A 20,282-nucleotide genomic window follows, 5' to 3' on the forward strand; every position below is an offset into this window, starting at 1 on the left:
CTCACATTTTTGGTTATGAATAATTTTTGTAGTTTGTTTTTATTTTTTTTTATTTTTTCTGTTTTGAAGGAAATGGTGGTGTTGAAAATCCATGTGTTGAATGGTCAGGAGTCCAGTCTCTGGCTCTACCACCCACAAGTTGGGTTAGAGTGGGCAGAGTACTTAGCATCTGTGAGCTTCTACTTCATTATCTGTAAAATGGGAACATTAGCAGTACCTATATCACATGTGTTGTGCAGACTGAATGTAGAGTTAGTCACAAATTAAACCCTCAATTGTTAACTAATATTAAGAGTTGATGATAGTTTATGTCACAATCTATTTTATATATATATATATATAAAATAGATTGTGATATCCCATCAGAACTACTATAGACAGTCTGTAATAGTCACTGAATGAATGAAATTAAGGTCAATAAATCCATGGTGTCAGCCTTAAGCATGAAATTGTCTTAATGTTGCAAGTGCTTAGTTTATATTTATAAATTAGATTATAATATGTGCTTATATAATATATACAAGGGGGGGGATCCAAAAAGTGGAATTATCTTCAGGAGGGTGGGCCCCTTATAGTATAGGCTTCCCCCACTATGTGTGTGTTCTAGGAACCCATCTGTATCAGCTGGCATTGAGAGGCTGCATTTAGCTTCAGTGAATTTTTTTGAAGATTCTTTCAACGCATTTGCCCATTTCTTGATGAGTAATTTACAAGCACATCTGCCCACACTATACTGAGTGTTCAGCAGTTTTTGACCAAAAATGATGCCCCTGCCCCATACCCCACCTTCCCTATTCATCCAGTCTCTCCCCAAGTGATTTTTTCATTTGTTTCCCCCATATTAAAAAAAAAGTCCTCAAAGGGAAATGTTTTGCCAATGTGGAAGAGGTGAAACAACAAACAGTAGAAGCACTAAAAGGCATCAAAATCAACAAGTTCAAAAACTGTTTTGAGCACTGAAAGAAAAGTCTCAGTAGACATATTGCATCAAATGGAGAGTACATTGAAAATGACTGAAGCTTGAACATGTAAGAATAAATACACAATTTTTTATAAATTAATTCTGGGGTTTTGGGGAGTCCTTCTCATACACATACACATAAAACTATGGCAAAATAAAATGTTGGTAATTCTATATAGGTCACTCAAATTCTTGTTTTTTAATTTACTGTTGTAAAAATGCAAGTGTCTAGAAATTATTATTCCAGAATAACACTTTTTTAAAGATCCGATCCATTTTTTTTTTTTTTGTAAAACATCTACTTTGTCTAGAGGACTGGGGTCATTTCAGCTGTATTCAGACTGTTTTGATTTGAAATCCATGAGCTGAGTCTCCCTAGTTTCCATCTGTTCTCCCTCTGTGCCTAGATCCTCAGCTTTACAGCAACGTCAACCCTGTCTGGCATGCTCACCGCTCTGTCCCAGCACCACTGCAACGTAGATAGTTAGAGTCACCAAGTGAATGAAATAAAGGTCAAATCCATGGTGTCAAACACCTTAAGCATGAAGTTGTCTTAACGCTGCAAGTGCTCAGTTTTCCCTTGACCTGCGCATCCCACTAGCAAAGGGCACAGCCTCTGCCCAACTCAGTCCAGGAGCCATCACTGGCGGGAGCGGCTTGAATCCTCCCTCAGTCTGTGCTACAACACAAGACATGAACAGTGCTGCTCAGAGTCTCTCCCTCCCTCCCTCTCTCTCTCTCTCTCTCTCTCTTAAATAAATTTTAATGTCGAATTTCAGCATCTAAGATGACTTCCCCTGATAATTTATCAGCCACAGGCAACTGGCTACAATTGGTTTTTAATGTCAGGTAGCTGCCAGCTGTAAGGTTAAAAGATGTTTGTCTTTAATCAAGGGGAAAGGCTTTACCTAGGATGAAAGATAACGGTGATATGAGACACAGGGCTATCAGTCGTGGTTTAAAGTAGCTGTGTTTATAAACAGTGAGGTCATGTCTACTTCAAGGACTGAACTGCTCTTCAATGGGGAGTTTGTAGGGCATGAGATTAAGGGTGTGTGTGTCTGTGTGTGTGTGTTGCTTTTTACTGATTTAATAAAGTTTAATTTTTCAAAATGTACAGCTGGCGGGACCTGTTGTTCATGCATCTTCACCAACAGCTGAGGCATCCCAACCTTTGGTGTTTCTGGTGGAAATTACTTGAGCTCTGTGCTTGGAAACTAGTTTAATGAGTCCTTTTCGAAGGAGCTCCTGAAGGGCTGTCCTGGCCAAGGAACCGCAGACCTTCAGCCGCTCAGAGACGACAGCCGGGGTCATAAGCTTGTAGTTGGGAACTTCCTTACTGACTTTGTCATACACTGCTTTGTCAAACGAGACTAGGTTATTGAGCTTGTCCCAAACTTTACCTTTGTACCACCTCTCCTTTTTGGCCTTGCCCCCAGATTTGTTCACTGGGCCTATGTCTTTCCTGGCTGACTGTCCAGCATCTTTCTTCTTGTCGTCCTTGGGTGGCATAGCGAAACTCCTGGAGTGGCCGCTATCACTGCTGCTCTGAGAAGACGTCCTATATTTTTTTATCAGTCACTACAGAGAGTGAGCTAACATAACACACTCACTCTCTGTAGTGACTGATAGCAACAAGCAATCCTTCAAACACTAGAAACACAAACTACTCTGCCAAGTGTTCAGGTGTCCTCAGAATAGTGACTGTCCCATGCAGGCCAGCATATATGCCCCACCAGCATCCAAATGTTCTTCCCAGTCACAGAATTTGTGCCCATTACATTCCACCTGACTTGACCTGATGGCAGAGAGCTAATGCCAAAGTGAACTCAAACTAATTAAATGGAGAAAACCCCAAAACAAGACTCTAACCACACACAAAATACTGAGCTTTTAACAATTTATTCTTATTGAACACAGTCCACAGTGAATTAATTTGTGTTTCTATGATTACTTGTATCTTGAAGGAGAGAGAATATTAGTCTTCCACTTTATTCATCTAATAAACTGACCCTGAGGACATTAGTTGAAAGGATGGATTCAGTAATTCCTATTGTTTGTCTATGAAATGAGTTGGATTTCTAAATATAATTAAAATTTGCAAATAATTTGATTAGTCATTCCCCCTCTCCCCTTCCTGAAATAGACTCTTTCAGGAAGGAAGGATATTAAAATGAAGATGTATAACTTCACTATTGCAAGAAAGGCATGTATAAGTAGGTTTAGACACGAACTCTTTTAAGAGAGTCCATTCAACATGCATTTCATAGATGATCACCTCCTCCACAGTGGAATGTGTAGGGAAGAAGCAGATGAGCTGGGGAATGGAGCAGAATAGGGTAGCCAAATACTTTCTTTTCAATGGATTGTAGATTCTCCATTAGCAACCAAGTTGAAATTAAACATTCATCATAACTAAATACAGATGCATTTTTCTTTTAATGTAAGGCTTTCAATCTGTAGTATTAGTACAGTTCAGCCCTTCCCAATAATTTCTGCCACATATAAATTTTGTAGATGTTGAAAAGTGGTTTCTAGCTTTAAATAAATTTGGTCAATCCAGCATCTCCCAATGATAAAAGGATGTGCCACGTTCCAGGAATTTTGCCACTTATACAATGGAAAATAACCTCTGAAGTGCTATACACTGTCATATACTGGAAAAGCATAGTTCTATTTAATAAAAATAATAGACAGTAGGCTAAACAAATGTACAAGTGATATGGCTGAATTATGTTCCCCCAGAATTTATATGTTGAAGTACTTCAGAATGTGTATTTGGAGACAGGGTCTTTAAGAAGTGGTCCTCAATCTAATATGACCAATGTTCTTTGAAGACGAGGAGGTCAGATTGCAGATAACAGACCAAGGGATGACCATATGAGGACACAGCAAGAAGATGCTATATGCAAGTCGAGAGAAGCCTTGAAGAAAACAAACCTGCCAACATCTTGATCTTAGACTTCTAGGCCCCAGAACTGTGAGAGTGTACATTTCTGTTTTTAAACCACCCAGTTTGTGATATTTTGTTATGTCAGCCCTAGCCAACTGATGTAAATTATGATGACATTTAATCCCACAATGTCTCTCTGATAAGGACAGCATTATTGTTATCATTCACTTTCATAAGTGAGAAAACTGGAATTCATGGAGGTTAAATAACATATCTAAGGTCACACACTTTGGGATTTCAACCTGGGCAGCCTGACCTCAAGACCCATGGATGAGCACATTGCTGATGTTGCCAGCAGAAATCAGGAGGTCTCACTCAGGTTTTGGGGCCTTAGGAAAATCCTCCCTTGCCTTTGTTTCCCCATTTGTGAGTTGAAAAGTAGGAGGCAAATAGATGATGCTTAGGTTCTTCTCAACTTGGACACCCTAGTCTCTGCGAATGCACATTTAGCTTTTTGTTTCCTTACAAGCACCAATAGTGCCTTGAATTTCACTAGTACAATATCTAAATGAGAGCCATGCTTTTAAAAGACCTGCTTGCTCTTACTCCCATAAATATCCAGCAGTTCTTTCTCAGATCCCATTCTTCCTAGGTACACATCTTTGCTGATGGGAAAAAAGAAAAAGGAAGCTTGTCAAGAGGTTAACCGTTGTATTGAGAATTACAAATCATTTTTACTTTTTCTGTATTTTCCTATTTTTTTGCAGCAAATTTGCATTATTTTCTCATTTAAAAATACAAGCATATGAAAAAAGGAAGACGTATTACTCCCAGTCATTTGCCTCCCTGCTATATCCCAATAGGTGACATGTTTTTACTCTGAATCACCTTCCTTTGCTGACTCTTTGCATTTCCGTGCATTCTGGCCCAGGCAATCTGTTGGCAACATCCTTGAAGACAGAGTACAGTCTTGGTATGATGGCTTATATGTTTATATTTCCATGGTTAGTTATTATTTCCACATTACAAAAATGACATATGCTCTAATAAAAGTTCTTTGAAATTATCTATTATATATTCTTTACTTGAACAAATTTATATTTGAAAATGTGGGTAGAAAATGTTGTTGTGCTTAAAGACATACATGTATCTTACACTTAGGACTTCTTTTTTTTTTTTTTTTTTTAGAATAGATGTCTCAATTAGCATCAACACAAAGGCTTTGAACACTTTAGCACCTGTACCCAAATCGCCTAAGAGCATCCCTGAAGGTACACTTTCTGCAATGTGCGAGTGACAGCTCCATCCTTGCCAGCACTGGTCACTTTCATTTCTTAAAACGCTTGCGCAATTGGCTGGGAAAGTGATAGCTCCTAATTTCTTTAATTAGCATTTCTGGAAAATAGAACATTCTTTCTACATATTTATTTTGAACTTGTGTGTCCTCTTTTTGAATTTTTAATGTTTGTTGTGGTCTTAGTTACTGTTTATCTGTTATACAAGCTCTTATAATGAAAGTCTAATAACCTTACTAGAAATGGTTTTCCTCCATCTGCCTGGTAATTAAATTAAATGAGATTTTAAATTTTACAAAGCAAAATCTTTGTGGTTTTTCAGTTACTTTTAACTTAGATGTTACTCCCACTTTTCCTTCAATTTTATTTCTATCTTTTCATGATTTTCATAGTTTTAGTAATGTGCTTGCAACAAATTTTAACGTGAAAAGCAGATGGGAGATGAATAGGGAATGGAAGTGATTGATTCAGATGTGGTTTTTTTCCAAGGGCTAACTAGGCATCTCTGGATATGTCTGCAACAGCCCTCTCCTTTCCTGCCCACCAAGTGTAAAAGTCTGTCCTGGATCACGCAGTCTTTCCTAATGTCAGGTTGGCATCCAACCTTCATAGACAAAGAAAGAGAAGTCTTAGAACAATGTCCCCAAAGGCCCCCTTCTCCTTTCACACCTTGTTTCATTGTCTTGCTCCTCTGCCTCTTCAAGGTCAAAAGTGTGGAATGTGTTCATCCCTTTCTTCTAAGAAGCCTTCTTTGACTACCATCTACATTAAGGAAGATACTCCAGCTATGTACTCCATGATATGTATCTGCTTCAACATAGTCTTATCCTCTGGCCCCACTCTCTTTTTAATATTTGGTCTGATATTAGAGCTAAAATGTAAGTTCTTTGAGGGAAGCAACTACTAAAATGAATAAAGATTTCAGTGGTTTAATGTAAAAACTAAAAACTAAACTCTTCAGAGAAATATAACACAGTAAAACCTCTCTCCCCAAATCCCGCTTTCACTTCTTGGGGTCCAATAATTCTCCGAAGCTTGCCTGACTCAAATCCATAGACAACAACACAATACACTCTGTTTACTTTCTTTAGCATTTTGGCTGATTGTTTTAAGACATTCCTGCTAATTAACTAATATGCTTCTTGCCTATAAACTTCTATGACCCTCCTAGGAACCCAGATTACTCTCTGTATCAAAAAAATAGAAAATTAAAGCCTTCTAGAAGAGTCTGATCTGGGCTTCAGATCAATTTGGAGGAGAGACTTAACTTTTCTGAATGTCAATTACCTTATTTGCAATTCTGAGAATAATGAGTACCTTAAATTTTGGATGCTCTCGGATTTGATCAAATGAACTAAAGCATATGTAAAGGTCTGGGCTGTAAGTGGTTCTCAATAAATGCTGGTTCATTTCCTTCTCTGATGCTGCCCTTGCTATATCTCTAGTAGACAGCTGCCCTAGGATGAAATCTAGTGGCCAGACCAGTGGCCAGCCAAGCCCTTTATCCTAACCCCAGCTCCAGACCCCCAGCTATGGTCCAGATTTAAACTTTCCCTGAGAAGCAGAGAGTTACGTAAAGGGCCAGTCCAAGATGAACAGGTTCTAATACTGACTCAGTCCAGTTCCCAAAGTAGCTTAAACTCCCACATGGCTTTTATTAGAGTATACCTTGTCCTGTATAATACAAATTAATTAGCTTAGCCTCCCCGTGAGATTAGAAGCTACCGAAAGGTTAAGAGACTGTCTTAGTCAGCTCTGAATACCTCATGGCATATAGCGTAGTGCGCAACAAACAGCAGGTGTGGAGTGATACTTGTTGAATTACATTTCCCAACCACCCATATTTAAGGGGAAGTATGATGCCACAATGAGAAAAGTAAGATAGCTGAGACCCAATGAATCATCAGCGTGCTTGCCTGCTTACCTAAGAATCCACCCTGAGTATTCATCCTCTCTGCACAATGTTGGGAGCACAAACAAGTTAACTTCAGCCAAATAACATTACTGTAATTCTTCTTTCCAGGGACTGGTTTAAGTGTGCACCAGTTAAACCATGAGAGGATTTTTGGGTGGAAGGGTTTGTTATTAAAAAGAAGTACACGAGGAAATGGAACAGAGTTCTTTGGTAAGATGCTGTCATAACAGTGTGTGTCCATGAAGGGAATATTCCAATGGATAAGGTCAATACACCAAGGAGTAGAAAGCAGAGAAAAACTCGCGCTCAGATGATAGAAAGGAGCTGGGGTTTAACAATCTTGAACCCAACCACTTCTGCCATTCTTGCTATGTAATATGTTAAATGTGCTCATTGATAAATCCAGGAGATTATTTATAGCCAAAGCAGTCCTAACCGCACCACCCCTGCCCCCGCAAAAAAAAAAAAAAAAAAGACCATTATGGGAGCAAACCTTTGCCTGGAGCAATATGCAGCACCGGTTTCTGGTCGGAGCTAAGCTGAGGGAGCACATGGGTCACCTGGTCATTCTTATCTTGATTTAAAGCTTGCACAGGGCACACTACACTCTGCAATATTCATTCATACCGCCCAGCCTGATAATGTATGTTAGAGCAGCCACTCTCTGTTTCTTAGCAGTGCTGGGTGCGCAGGTCTTCACACAACATGTGCATATTGACTGAACGATCAAGTAACTCTGAGTAATGTGCTTCCAGAGAGCATGATCCCCAGAAGCAAAGGAGAGAAGGGAAAATGCAGGAGTGAGAAGAAAAGGTAATCCCACTTCCTTTCTGTGGCGAAAAATTCATCCTAGTCTTTGCACTGAAACACCAGGCCTCGTCTCAGAAACTGGAAGTGACTTGCGCGTGGAGTTCAGAGGCCCCATGAGAACCAATGAGAGGCAGCTCTGCAACCAGACAGCTCAGTTCCGTGGAACTCCTTCCAAATTGCCATCTTAACTTAGTGATTTTTTTTTTTGTATGTGTGCCCTGAACAGATTCTTGAGTCTGGAAGCAGAGAAGGACCTTGGGAGAAACATGTGTTTGGATGTCAGAAATGCTTCTTTGTGAGAGTCTGAGTTCCTTTGAGCTGTTATGTATCTCATAAGCCCCGCACAGCATTGGCAGACACCCTGCTTAGATATTTGTGGAAGTTTTTTTTAAGTATGAAATGAAGCTTTGCCTTCTACGTTGCTATATTTCGTTTATCTTGTATTATATATGAAGCTCCACAGTGGAATCTATCCTGACCTTTTAATAGAGAGGGCAGATGGGACTGAACTATTATTTAAATTATTTAGCTTTCATTGTAGTAACTTGTGTTTTACTTTCTGCCAAAACAAATAAATAAAACTCTAACTTCCCAACTTTCTATTGCTTTCCTCCACCTCTAGGTCCTTTGGTCCAAGTCAGTTTAGTCCAGTGTAAGACCCAGGAGCTGGAGCCCTAAGAGAACAATGGGAGGTATGAATGGAGCCTGGCAGGGGTTCAGTCTGGCTCTAACCAATGGCTACCCAAGGGGTGTAGGGACAAGGGACATGAGAAATAAAGGCCCAGGTCTTCACAATGAGCTGTACAAAATGACGTGTGGGCTTTACTCTGCAGACAGTGGAGACACCAAAAAATGTATTGGAGGGAGGGAGTTGTCTTGGTTGAGTTTTCCCAAAAGCCTATACTGAGAGGAGTTGCTTTGAGAGGCAACCCAAACTGGGGACAGTGGCAGGTACTGGGAAAGTGATACAAGCCAACAAAGGAGAGCTACTGAGTTAACCGTTTCCTAGATGGACACCATTAGAACAGAGGTGTCAGCCCCTGATGGCTCACAACTAAGGCTCTGGAATCCAGAATCCAGGTTTTATTCTACCCCATTAGTGGTGGACGAAACTTCAAAGGAGAAGGGACTGCACAGCAGCAGGCACGCAAAGCCCGCCATCCAGGAAGTTCAGGAAAGACAATAGGAGGGAGGCATTTCAGTTGCCATCAGAAAAGGTGACAGGATGCGTGGTGATGGAAGTCCAGGTGTGGGGATCAGGGCACCAGGAATCTGAGAGACACAGGCCATGGTGGTCCAGTGCTGGAGGTAATGAAAAGTCTAGGCTGGACAAGCAGGAAGACAAGACGTCACTCTTAGGGTACCTGTGGTGGTCCCCAGGTTTCAAGAGAGCATATTCTTGCAGTTGAGCTACAAGGTAAGGGCTTAGTTGAAAGCACAGCCAAGTTCCCAGTTCTGGAAGAAAATATTACTGTCCAAGTTGGCGGTCAGGCCTGAGTTCGTGTTCCTATGTGAGCTGTTGAATTTGAGACACTCACATTCCTTCTGAAGAAGGTCAGTGCTCCTCCAGGTGGCTGACTGCAATATGGAACCAACTAAGCAATGACAGTGGGACAGGGGAAGGAACTATGGGAAGCCAATGGGAGTCTCCAGCCTCATTTTAAGGGGATTAATTAGGTAGGACATTGAAGAGTGGATGTGTCTGCTCGAGACTCTAACTTTGAGACTATTGTTCAGTGTAGGGAAAGTTAGTCTATCTAGTTTAGCCTGTTATTTTACTTGCAAGGATTCTTAAAGAGAGACCGAAGACAGAGGTAAGACATTTAAACTTTCAACAGAACTTCCTATCATATTCTTAAGAAGAAAGTGCCCTATTTTAGATACCTCATATAAGTGGAATCACTAGTATTTGTCCTTTTGTTACTGGCTTATTTCACTTAACGTAATGGTCTCAAGATGTATCCCTGTTGCTGCTTAGGGCAGAATTTCCTTCCATTTGAGGGCTGAATAATAGGCCATTGCATTTATATATCACATTTTCTTTACCCATTCATCTGCTGAGAGAGGACGATATGGAGACTTGTTGTTCAACAGGTATAAAGTTTCAGTTATGCAAAATGAGCAGCCCTAAAGATCTTCTGTATGTCATAGTGCTTACAGTTTACAATGCTACATGGTATATTTTGGATTTTAAGAGGGGAGACCTCATGCTCAATGTTCTTACCACAATAAGTAGAAGGAGTGAGGAGGAAGAGGAAGGAGAAGAATTCCTTTTGCTATAAAACTTTATTTGTTTTTTTCCCTCAAGCGGAGTCAACCACAACTAGCAGCTCTTCTGGCAAAGAGAGAAAGAGGCTTTCATTCCTGACCAGCCGCTGCCATCACCAGGGCTGCTGTGAGACAGGAGGATCAGGGGCAGCCTCAGCGCCAAGGTCTGCATAGACACTGGCGGCAAACGCAGAGGGCAGAGCGGAGGATGAGCCTACCCTAGAAAACCATCAGCCTTAGCTTAAACGTCAGGCTCTTTTTCTCCCTATCTAAAACACAGTGGCTTACAGAGACAAGGGAAATTATTCTGCCACAGACAACGAATTGGTCATTCTTATCTGCCCTCTGAGCTTCAGGTAAGCCATCAAAAACAAACTAAACATGAGGCAAAAGTGCTGGAAGTACTGGAATAATTTACATTTCCACACAGGGCTGGTTAAATAACAAACGGACAGGCCACTCTTAGAAATGACCACAGTGATCTGTGTTTTTTTGTCTTTTGTGTTTTGTTTTTGTCAATACCATATGGCTTTATGAAATAACTTCTAAAATCATATATTCTTATTTTAAAAGAATCCCAACTTTTAAATAAACTGTTCGCAATAACATTTTCTTCACTTAAAAGTGCATATATCTGAGGATGCAACATACTTTTTGAACAAATAATTTTTATAAATTTTTAAAACAAAAAAAATCATGTAACATATTTTTAAGGGGGAAAAGTTTTCACCAAAAGTCATCTCAACAGGCTGCGGATGGCGCTGTTCCTTTTTCTACTTCATTTTATATCGTCAGAATTCTCGGTAAGATGCTTTGGCCGTTTATTTAGACATACCATGGTCTCTACCGAGAGACACTGACATGAATGATGTCCACGGAGATGATAATTGTCTTGATGGCTCAGTTTGAAGACATACTACTGGGCTGGTTCTCCAAATCGGTAGCAAAGGCGCTCTCTTCTCTTACAGCAAGAGTTCGTTCAACTGAAGCTGGCTGAAGTGGAACATTATCTACGGTTCTGGTAAGTGTGGTAATATCCCATTCTTTGTCCAGAACACCAACTTCATCTTCTATTGTAACTATATATTCAGTTTCAAATGTCTCCGAAGCAAAAACCTCACTTTGTAGAGGGTCTTGAAGACCACTATGGTCACAGTCTGTGCTCTCCCTTCCTTCGGAATCCTCATCACTATCACCGTCAATAGTCATTAAAGCTGGGGAACGTGAAGCATTATCTTCATGGTGTTTCTTATGTTTCTTCTTATGCTTCTTTTGCTCTTTATATTCAGTGGTATGTGTAGCTTTCCCTTCATAAACTATCTCTGCACTTAAGACTCCGGGTCCTCCTTTTCTTCCTCCTGTGTTCTGTCTCTCTGTCTGATGATTGGCTATCTGAAACACTATCACTCTCAGTTTTGGAATTTTCATCCAACTTCGATAAAGATTTTTGGCAATGACCTTCCTTTACTTTAGAGCTAAATTCACGAGATGGTTGTGCCACTTCATTAGTACCCTCCAAATGTCGTGTTTTGTATTTTCGTTTCCCTCCAGGCTTTTCATTTCCCACCCGGTCAGGCCCTGGAGATGCAGTCTTCGATCTGTTACTGGACAGGCTTCTTGATCTGTGCCTTTCATAACAGTAATATTTCCTTTCACTGTGATTACCTTTATTCCTAGCATTTGTTCTTTCAGAAAACGACTGAATTCTAAATTCTGGACTTGAAGATTGTCTGTAAGATGATTCATAGCCATCTCTATCCTTGTTTCCACTGCAGGACGTACAATCGCACTTATATCTGCTTCCGTAATTATTTCCTAAATAACAGTGATCTCTAGTTCTGCTCCGTGATCTTCTTTTACAATGATCACTGCTACGAGATCTTGATCTGCTTGTGCTCCCACTACTTACAGACAGAGTTTGGCTTCTTCTTGACCAACTCCTATCTCTAGTTCTTGATCTTCTTTTGGGTCTTCTACTTCGAGGTCTACTATTTTCCCTGCTTCTGGATCGTTTTCTTTTCATTCTCTTCTTACCATGAGGCTTTCTACGATTCTCCTCATCATGCCCATTTCTACTCTGGGAACGCGAATCTAGACCTCTTGATCTTCCCCTCCTTCCGTGTCTATGGTTACATGGAGAATATACTCTGTCTCCTCTGAGAGATGAGCTCAGGTCTCTGGGAGAGGACAATAACATGCATTGGTTCTCTTCCTTCTTTGATTTGATTATTGTACCAGAATCACAATGACCTTTATTTGTTTGCTCATCCTTTCCAAGGGAAGAGTGTGGAGATGAACATCTACTATCATCACTATCACCAGAACTATAAGACTGCTCTTGTTCTTGTGTCTTCACAGTCTCCATTTGCTCATAAGAGCCTAACTCCTCAGAATCTGAGCACACTTCAGCAAGTCCTGGGGTCCTCTCAGCTAGTGGCTTAACAAATCCAACAATGACACAATCATCTGAAGAAGAATCACTGTCATTATTTAGGTCCTCGTTGGTTTGTACTCCTTGTATCTGAGATGTGGCTCTTCCTCTTACAAGGTCTTCATGGCAACTATCGGAAATATTTAAAAGGGGAGACGTGACAGCATAAACCTGCTCTGAGCTTGAGTAAGATGGCCCTGGAGTTTCATCATCCCATGGTGCCTGACTAACACTGGCTACATTAATATCCAACTCCTGGGTCTCAGCTTCATCTGAAGATATTGTTATGACTGAAGCATCAGAATGGCTACCTTCTTCATAGGAAGGAGCAGGGTAATCATAATTAGCATGTTCATCAAAGGCTGCCAGGTCGAAAGGAGATTGAGCAAACCTGGTAAGTTCGTGTATGAAATGCTCAGTCCAATTAAGTAAAAATGGCCTTAAATCAGACACAAATGCCTGACTCTCCAAGTCATGCAAAGTAACATTATGCATAATGATATGCTGCACTACATTCACATGAGATTCATGAGCTCCAAAAAGAACTGTAAGCTCACGCTTTAACCAGGGGACTAACCTGTGAAGACAAGCAGGATTGCTACGGAAAAATTCAGCGGAAATATCCCGGTAGCAACCACCACCTTCAATATGTCTAACGCGAGCACCAGCTCGATAAAGAGTTCGCCTAAAATTAATAACATGCTGCTCTTGAACTTCCCGCAAAGATCTTCCATCTGTAGTGGTTGGCCTCCTTGGAATCTGTCTCATTAATTGAGAAATGTCACCATCTCTGGGTCTTGTTGAAATGCCTAACCCTTCAGATAGTACTCCACTATCTGGTGGAATTGTTGTTCTACTTGTGACACTATTGGGTGACTCAAAAGCAGCACTTTCCTCGCTTGTCATAGTTGGACCATAGCCCAATTGTCCACCATCAGGGGTGGCAAAAGAATCATTATATGAAACCTCTAGGATGTACTCCTGGAAGTCATCGTCTGCCCTCACAGAATGGAAAATAGACTCAAAGGGCTGTTTACATAGTGGACATTGAGTTTTGTTTTCAGACCACTTCTGTACACAGCGAAAACAGAACTTATGAAAACAGCGATCTAAGTAAGACACATTATCAAATCTATCCAAGCAAATAGGACATTTGGAATCAGGAGATTCATCAGCTGGTACTGTCTGTTGCAATTTGCTAGCGCCAGCTTTCGGTGAAAAGTTGTCCATTTTAAATTCCTTAGCTGCTCATGCCGTTACCTCGGAGAATGTCGGCACAGTTCTGGCTGGTGTGCTTGCGGCAAGCTCCCGGCGGTTTAGGAAGCTGGGACTGTGACGGCAGGATCCGCGAAGGCAGACGCGGCGACTTCTCCGCTGGCCCTCAGAAGCCGGAGCACGGGGGGGCGCTTCACCCTCCTCGCGAGACAGCGGGGACCCCAGCGGCTGTTGCGACCCCTTAAAGGACACGGCCTCGGATCTTCGCAAAACAGAACTTCCTCTCTCAAGACTGCTCTCCTCCTCCACTTCCTTGTATTAACACTGCGCTGCAACTGAAAGAACAGGGTGACTAGGGACACCTCTCTCCCATGAAGCCCGTGAGCCGCCGCACCCCGGACTGGACTGACTTACTGGTAGGTTCTGGGTCTGGCGAGGCCACACGGGTCGACTCCCTGGTCCCCCGGGGCAAAACCCCGCTATTCCGTCAGCGACCAAAAACTGCAAAACCTATTCCTGAATTAAGTATATCGCTACCCTATCTCGACTCCGCCTTTTCCTCGATCTGTGTTTACTGGCATGGGGAGAGGCTCACTGCACATGCTAGTCATCGAGAAAACACAGGCGACGAATAAATTTAACAGTATTATGACATCACACTGGTCTAGAATGTGTAATGCATATTTTTTAAGACTGGTAGTAAAAACAACAGAGCCTTAGTGATGTTTATCTATATGTGATAGGAGTGTAGTAATTTCTCCTTTTTTAAATCTACATCATATTTTAGCAGTAAAAATTGATTTGTTGTGTAATTTTTTAAAGAATAATCAATAAATATCTTTTTTAAAAGATGTTATTTCCCCTCCTAAAGTACTGTAAATATTTTCCTGGACTGAGAGACTGAAGAAAACCCAAAGATTCTTGAAAATTTTTAAAAATCATCTTTTCTCTGCAATGACATGTGCTAACTCATGGTGGATAAGTGTAATGAGTCATGGGGGGAAATTGGTTCGATTCTGTGTAATTTGGTTCCAAAGGTTGTTGTCTGTTCAACACTTATTTACCTCTAAATAACACCAGCAGAGAAATGTAACCTGTGTCAATTTTTGTCTTCTTATCAAAAATTACTAGAGGAATAAATTTTTTTTTAATTACTACAGGAATAATAAATTAGGTTATTTTCCCACTTATTATGGGATATATTATTTTCAGCAGAGTCCATAAAATACAAAAAGAAATCTCAATGGTGTTGGCATAAAAACTATTAATAAGAAGAGAGTTAATCCTAGTCAGACTTAAATTAAAAAGAAAAACAGTATGTTAAGTGTTGGCAAAATGGTATTGCAGAACCAATCGATTTCTCTAGAGATTTTGTCATTTATTAGTATAAAAAAAATGCCAATTATTCTTAATTACCATGGGTAGTGAAGAAAATTGAGGAGTGCATAACAGGAAGCAGATGGATCATCTAATTATTTTTCAGTTACATGTGACATACTGGGTACAAAAATCTGCAAGCCATTTATCTGTACATTTTACAATCGTAAATAAATCCATTATTTCAGTAGGGAAGCATTTTATAACAACTAAAAAATAAAAAAAACCTTATACCACACAACCTGTATGCCCTGAATGGAGGTGTGCCTTTGTGGAAGGAGGCTGTAGGCACCAGGAGGCGGGCACAGCAAAGGACCATCAGTTGCCTTCAAGGAGCTATTAATGGTTGGGAGGTTTTCATTCTCAGATAGTTGAAGCCAGGTTTGATAATCTGTGTGTCTGCCAGCAACAAATGTGTATGGTAAAATATCATCCAGTCTATTGATGCATAATAAAGTTTATTTCGCCCCATTTTAGACTCTATGTTACCCATGGTGCCACAGAACTGAAGGAGGGAGATCTGAGGCAACTTCCACTACTTTAATTAAAGTTTGTTAACTGAAATTTTTATGGAAATAATTTTAGATTCACGTGTAGTTTTAATAAATGATAGAGATTCTTCTAAACTTTGCCTCATTTCCCCAATGGTGACATGCAAAACTGTAGCACTGGTCCTATTCAATTATATATTGAGTGATCTTTTCTCAGATTTCCCCAGTTTTTCTATATTCATGTGTGTATGTGTATTTGTCCTCATATGTGTGTTTAAAGTTTAAAAGTCTTCACCCACTGAATTGATGAGTGCTTTTTATTCTCAAGTAACCAGATAGACTATTACATATTCTCATAGGTTCCTCCTGTTAGAGAAAGACAGGGTGACAGAAGGTAAGGGGCAGACTGAATCAATTTGTCAAGTAGCATATATTTATTGAATGACAATTTTTCTTTCAGCAAAGTCTTAGGAATTCACCCTCTTTTTTAGTATGCCATGATGATGAGCATTTATGGAGAGGATGGTGCTTCTTGCTTTCTGAACAGCATCTCTGTATCTCTGTCCACACCACACTTCCCTAGACTAGTGTGTCCTTCACTATCTGTACAGTGGTCTCCTTTATTCAAAAGCTCTGCCCTTGAAAAATCCTAAGTAAACTGAATTTTATGTTTCTAGGTCCAAATGTCAGGTCTAGGTTCAAATGCCATATCTTCTGACAATTAATCTAAACTATCCAGGAATCAGCTTCCCCCCCCACCCCCACACACACCCTCAGTTAGGTGCTTGGAATATATTATTTGGTTATAAGTATTCTAGACACAAATGAGGTGGAATTCTGGAAAAGTGAGTCTGTTGGCTTACAAAAGTGACCCAGAAAAGTTAGTCCCATCCACCCCCATCTCTGGCTATGTTGTGCACATGTAACATCTCTGTCTCTTGACAAGCAGTGTGCAGGGAGAACAGCCATTCACTTGAAGATTCTCAGAAGTACAACCTGTGCAGACTCTGGGCTCTTAGTCCCTGAGAAGCCTCCTTGCCTTGAGCTTCACTTTTTTTGGTGATTTTTTAATGCCAGTCTTATTAAATTGAGTCAACAAGAGAAACATACAAACCTATGATATATGATGTTGTTTCCAAAGAGTTATTTAGCTTACAGCTTTTCTTTGTGACATTGCTTTCTCTTTAAAGTACATATTTATTCATTTATTCATGTTTCCAGGCAGATGATTGCCAAGGCCAAGGCCTCTGCAGGGGAGAACATTACTGTGAGTGGAAGAAAAACCCAAGGAGTTTTGGATATGCTTGTTAGGTACACAGACTGTGCTTTTCTAATGAAAGATTACAATGTCACACCAATAAACCAGCAACAGAAAAGCACCTTCATGCAATTGAAGAATGGTGAACCGGAGGAGCTGGGATGTGATCTTAATGTGAATCAGTCAATTGTGGCAAAGACTAAGAGGAAGTCCACATTTTTACGAAAAGCACCTAATAAAAATCTCACTCGGTTCCTGATCATGAGATTTGGGTCTGGCCCTTAATTTATTGTTATTACATTTGGGGATAGGGAGACTCATTTCAACACTGACAGTCTGTCGAGGTAGCTTTGGCTTGCTGTGTGCATGCAAACACCTGGCTAAATTGTTCAGCCAATGTATCACTATTTGAAATGGGTAGGAGCACTCCTTAGAGAGATGGGGAGATAGGGAGAGCAGAATCAACATAATCAGGAGTCAGAAACCGTCTCTAAGTGAAAGCGTAGGTGGGGAGGGAAACTCTTTGGAGTCAGAGTACAGGGGTTGGTACCCAGAGCACAACCTTGGTTCCATTTTAGGTGTTCATTTCTCCAGCCCACATCTCTTCTGTTCATATCCTCACCCAGAAGGTCTCCACTGCATTTCGGTTTTTGATAAAGATCAACCACAATTTTCTGAAAGGAGCCCTGCTTATATTTTGCCCTCCTAGCAGTCTTCCTATCCCTGTCACTGCACAGAAACTGGTCAAGACAGCTTTTGAGATCTTAAACCAGGTGCAATGTAAATTCAGAAAGCACCACAGAACTTGAGAGCTCCACACTAAACACAGGCTGCCTCCTCTCTATCCACTTGAACCCTACCTGTTCTGTAAGGTACACCTGTTCCACATAGACTTCCCTGAATACCTCGTCTCATAGGAAATGTGGCTGTCTTACTTCTTAGAGAATAAATAATGATACATTTCTTCAGACACATCTTAAGTTGCCTTGTATCATTTTTATCATTTTTATGTGTGCATATATTTGTCCTACTGGTATATACATTCATCCTATCTTCTTAATTAAATTATAACCCCCATGAAGATATCAGACCTTGTCTAAAAACAATCTGAATCTGTATAATGCTGTAGAGTTCCAAAACCACATTTCATTGGCCTCTGTCCCCTTAAAATTTCATCAGTAAATGTGTTATCTTCACCCATCTCAATGAAAAGTTTGAAAAAGTCCATTGGAAAAGCAAAATAGAAAACATTAAATCCTAACGTGCCCTTGGAGAAGCTCGGACATGTGCTTACAAATTTTCCTGTGATTCCACCATGAAAGAATAATCATTCTGCTTCACCCCAAATGCTCTTGTTCACTTCAGTATTGTTCATAGAGAAAGAAAGGCTCGTAGGGTTTTTGGAAGTTGGCCTTCGCAATAACCAGTTTTGGGGGCTCCCTGTAAAAATGTCACTGAGTTGACTCGAACTTACTTTTACAGGAAGGTCAGCAGAGACTGGAAAATCAAAAAAGGTCTTCACATGTGCTGATGCGGTAAAGAGCCCCTGCAGGCCTGCGTCTAGAAAAGACCAAATAAAAAGCCTAGTGTAAGAATCTTGAGAACTTTGCTCCAGGAGTCCTTTGCAAAGAAGTCACTATATTTTAGAAAATGTTAGGGTACCACAATCGCCCTGGCCTACCTGGGAATGAAAGGTTCTGCCAAACTGTCAACTGGAATAATTATAAAATCTTGTTTTTAAGTAGAGTTTATTGAGACAAAGGTGTCCTCTGCCGGTGTCTGAATTTGTTCTGATCTGACACGGCGATGATGCCCCTCCCTAAAAATAAGTGAGAGCCATGATTTATCATCATTAACTATGCAGATAACTGATTTTAGCTCAGATATTGTATTAACAGTCTGTCCACAAGTGAAAAAAGCCCTGGGTTGTTCATTTAATTCCAAACAAAGTGGAGACGCATTTAATAAATTCACTCCTGCCAGCTCACTGAAGTTTTTACTGAAAGGGCACAGCTCTCTCCTGCACTTTGGCAGAAGCCCTAGGAACATCAAACTCTTGGAGGAAAGAGGAGTACCCTGTGCTGTGGAGGAGGGGTTAGGAGAGTTGGGTCTTCCATGGAATACCTGTCTATAATTGCCGGGGCAAAAAAGACAGGTCAGACATACTGCAATTATTTCAGCTTCGTTCATATAGAACTCAGTGCTCCCTGACCTTTACCCACACACAAAATCCACACAGGTCATACTCAACCAATTTTCTTGCAAATTCTATGTGTCAGCATTTGGGCAGATCTTCAAGAAAAAAATTACAGTTATCAACATAACTTCTTGAGCATTTACTAGTATCAGGAACTCCACCAAGCATTTTATATGAATTATTGTGCTTACTCTTGTGGTGGAGAGTGTGCTGCATCACCCAGGTGTCCCTCCTTCAGGACTGAGTTACTCACTGCCCCAGCTGCTGGGATTTGCTGTCAGTGACTGATGGTTCTCCTGTCATTGATCTTAGACAAAATGAGCTGCCTCACCAAGGTCATGCTTACTCCCCAGGGACAGTCCTCATCTAATGATCGCTTAATGTGCGGGTACTAAAGCCAGCCAAGACGGACAGTTGTGAAAGGACAGCCCAGTCTTGGAGATCTTTAGGGAACCAGCTGAGCACTTGATTGTAACTGCATTGTACAATGCAGCTTTTTCCTCTGCCCCATCTTGCTTCCCTCATCTCTCCCAGGTGTTGCTCCTGCAAGTATTTACCATTGATATTTTCATGCAAATATGAGAATTTCAAAGTCTATATCCTTCATTACCCAACTGCAACAGTTAAAACCAGAAGCGATCCAAGGGGGTGGATTCTAAATGAACTGTTGGCACTGGATTACTAACAGCAGGGTAGCAGTGAGGACCCTTCGATGGTGGGGAGTAGAGCAGGAAGAGCCCCCGGCATGAAGGTGCAGTAAGCGGTAAGCTTGCTCCTGGGCCATGCTTGATGTGAATGCACTGGTAGGTGCAGTATCTCACACATATGAAAGCCTCATGATGAATAGTAATTATAAAGACTTTGGATTTACTATTTTATAATAGTAATTATAAAGAGTGTGGATGGGAATCATGAATGTATTTGAGAAGGGACAATGAAGGACAAGGAGGCAACCTGTGAAAGCCAGAGAGCCTTCTTGGCATGACATGAACTCTCACCTACAACCACAGGACAGAAAGAGCAAAGGATCAGGCATAGGACTTAATTATCAGAATAAAAGAACGCCAGGTAATAAGAAAGACCGTGTAGAAGCCTCTTAAACTCCACTCCTGCTCCAGCCAAAAGAGTAAATCAAAACCTGTACTGTAGTTCATCATGGAAGGCATGTAAT

At 40.7% G+C, this 20,282-nt stretch overlaps 2 pseudogenes; both read right to left on the minus strand.

Moving 5' to 3' along the window:
* Positions 1–2,098: 2,098 nt before the first annotated feature.
* LOC150010617 (small ribosomal subunit protein eS25 pseudogene) lies at positions 2,099–2,473 on the minus strand (annotated as a pseudogene).
* Positions 2,474–11,042: 8,569 nt separating this feature from the next.
* On the minus strand, positions 11,043–19,895 carry LOC150010618 (E3 ubiquitin-protein ligase Topors pseudogene; annotated as a pseudogene).
* Between the last annotated feature and the right edge of the window lie 387 nt (positions 19,896–20,282).

Source organism: Furipterus horrens, unplaced genomic scaffold (genome assembly GCF_987537825.1).
Source record: "Furipterus horrens unplaced genomic scaffold, mFurHor1.1.pri manual_scaffold_5, whole genome shotgun sequence".
Lineage (NCBI taxonomy): Eukaryota > Metazoa > Chordata > Mammalia > Chiroptera > Furipteridae > Furipterus > Furipterus horrens.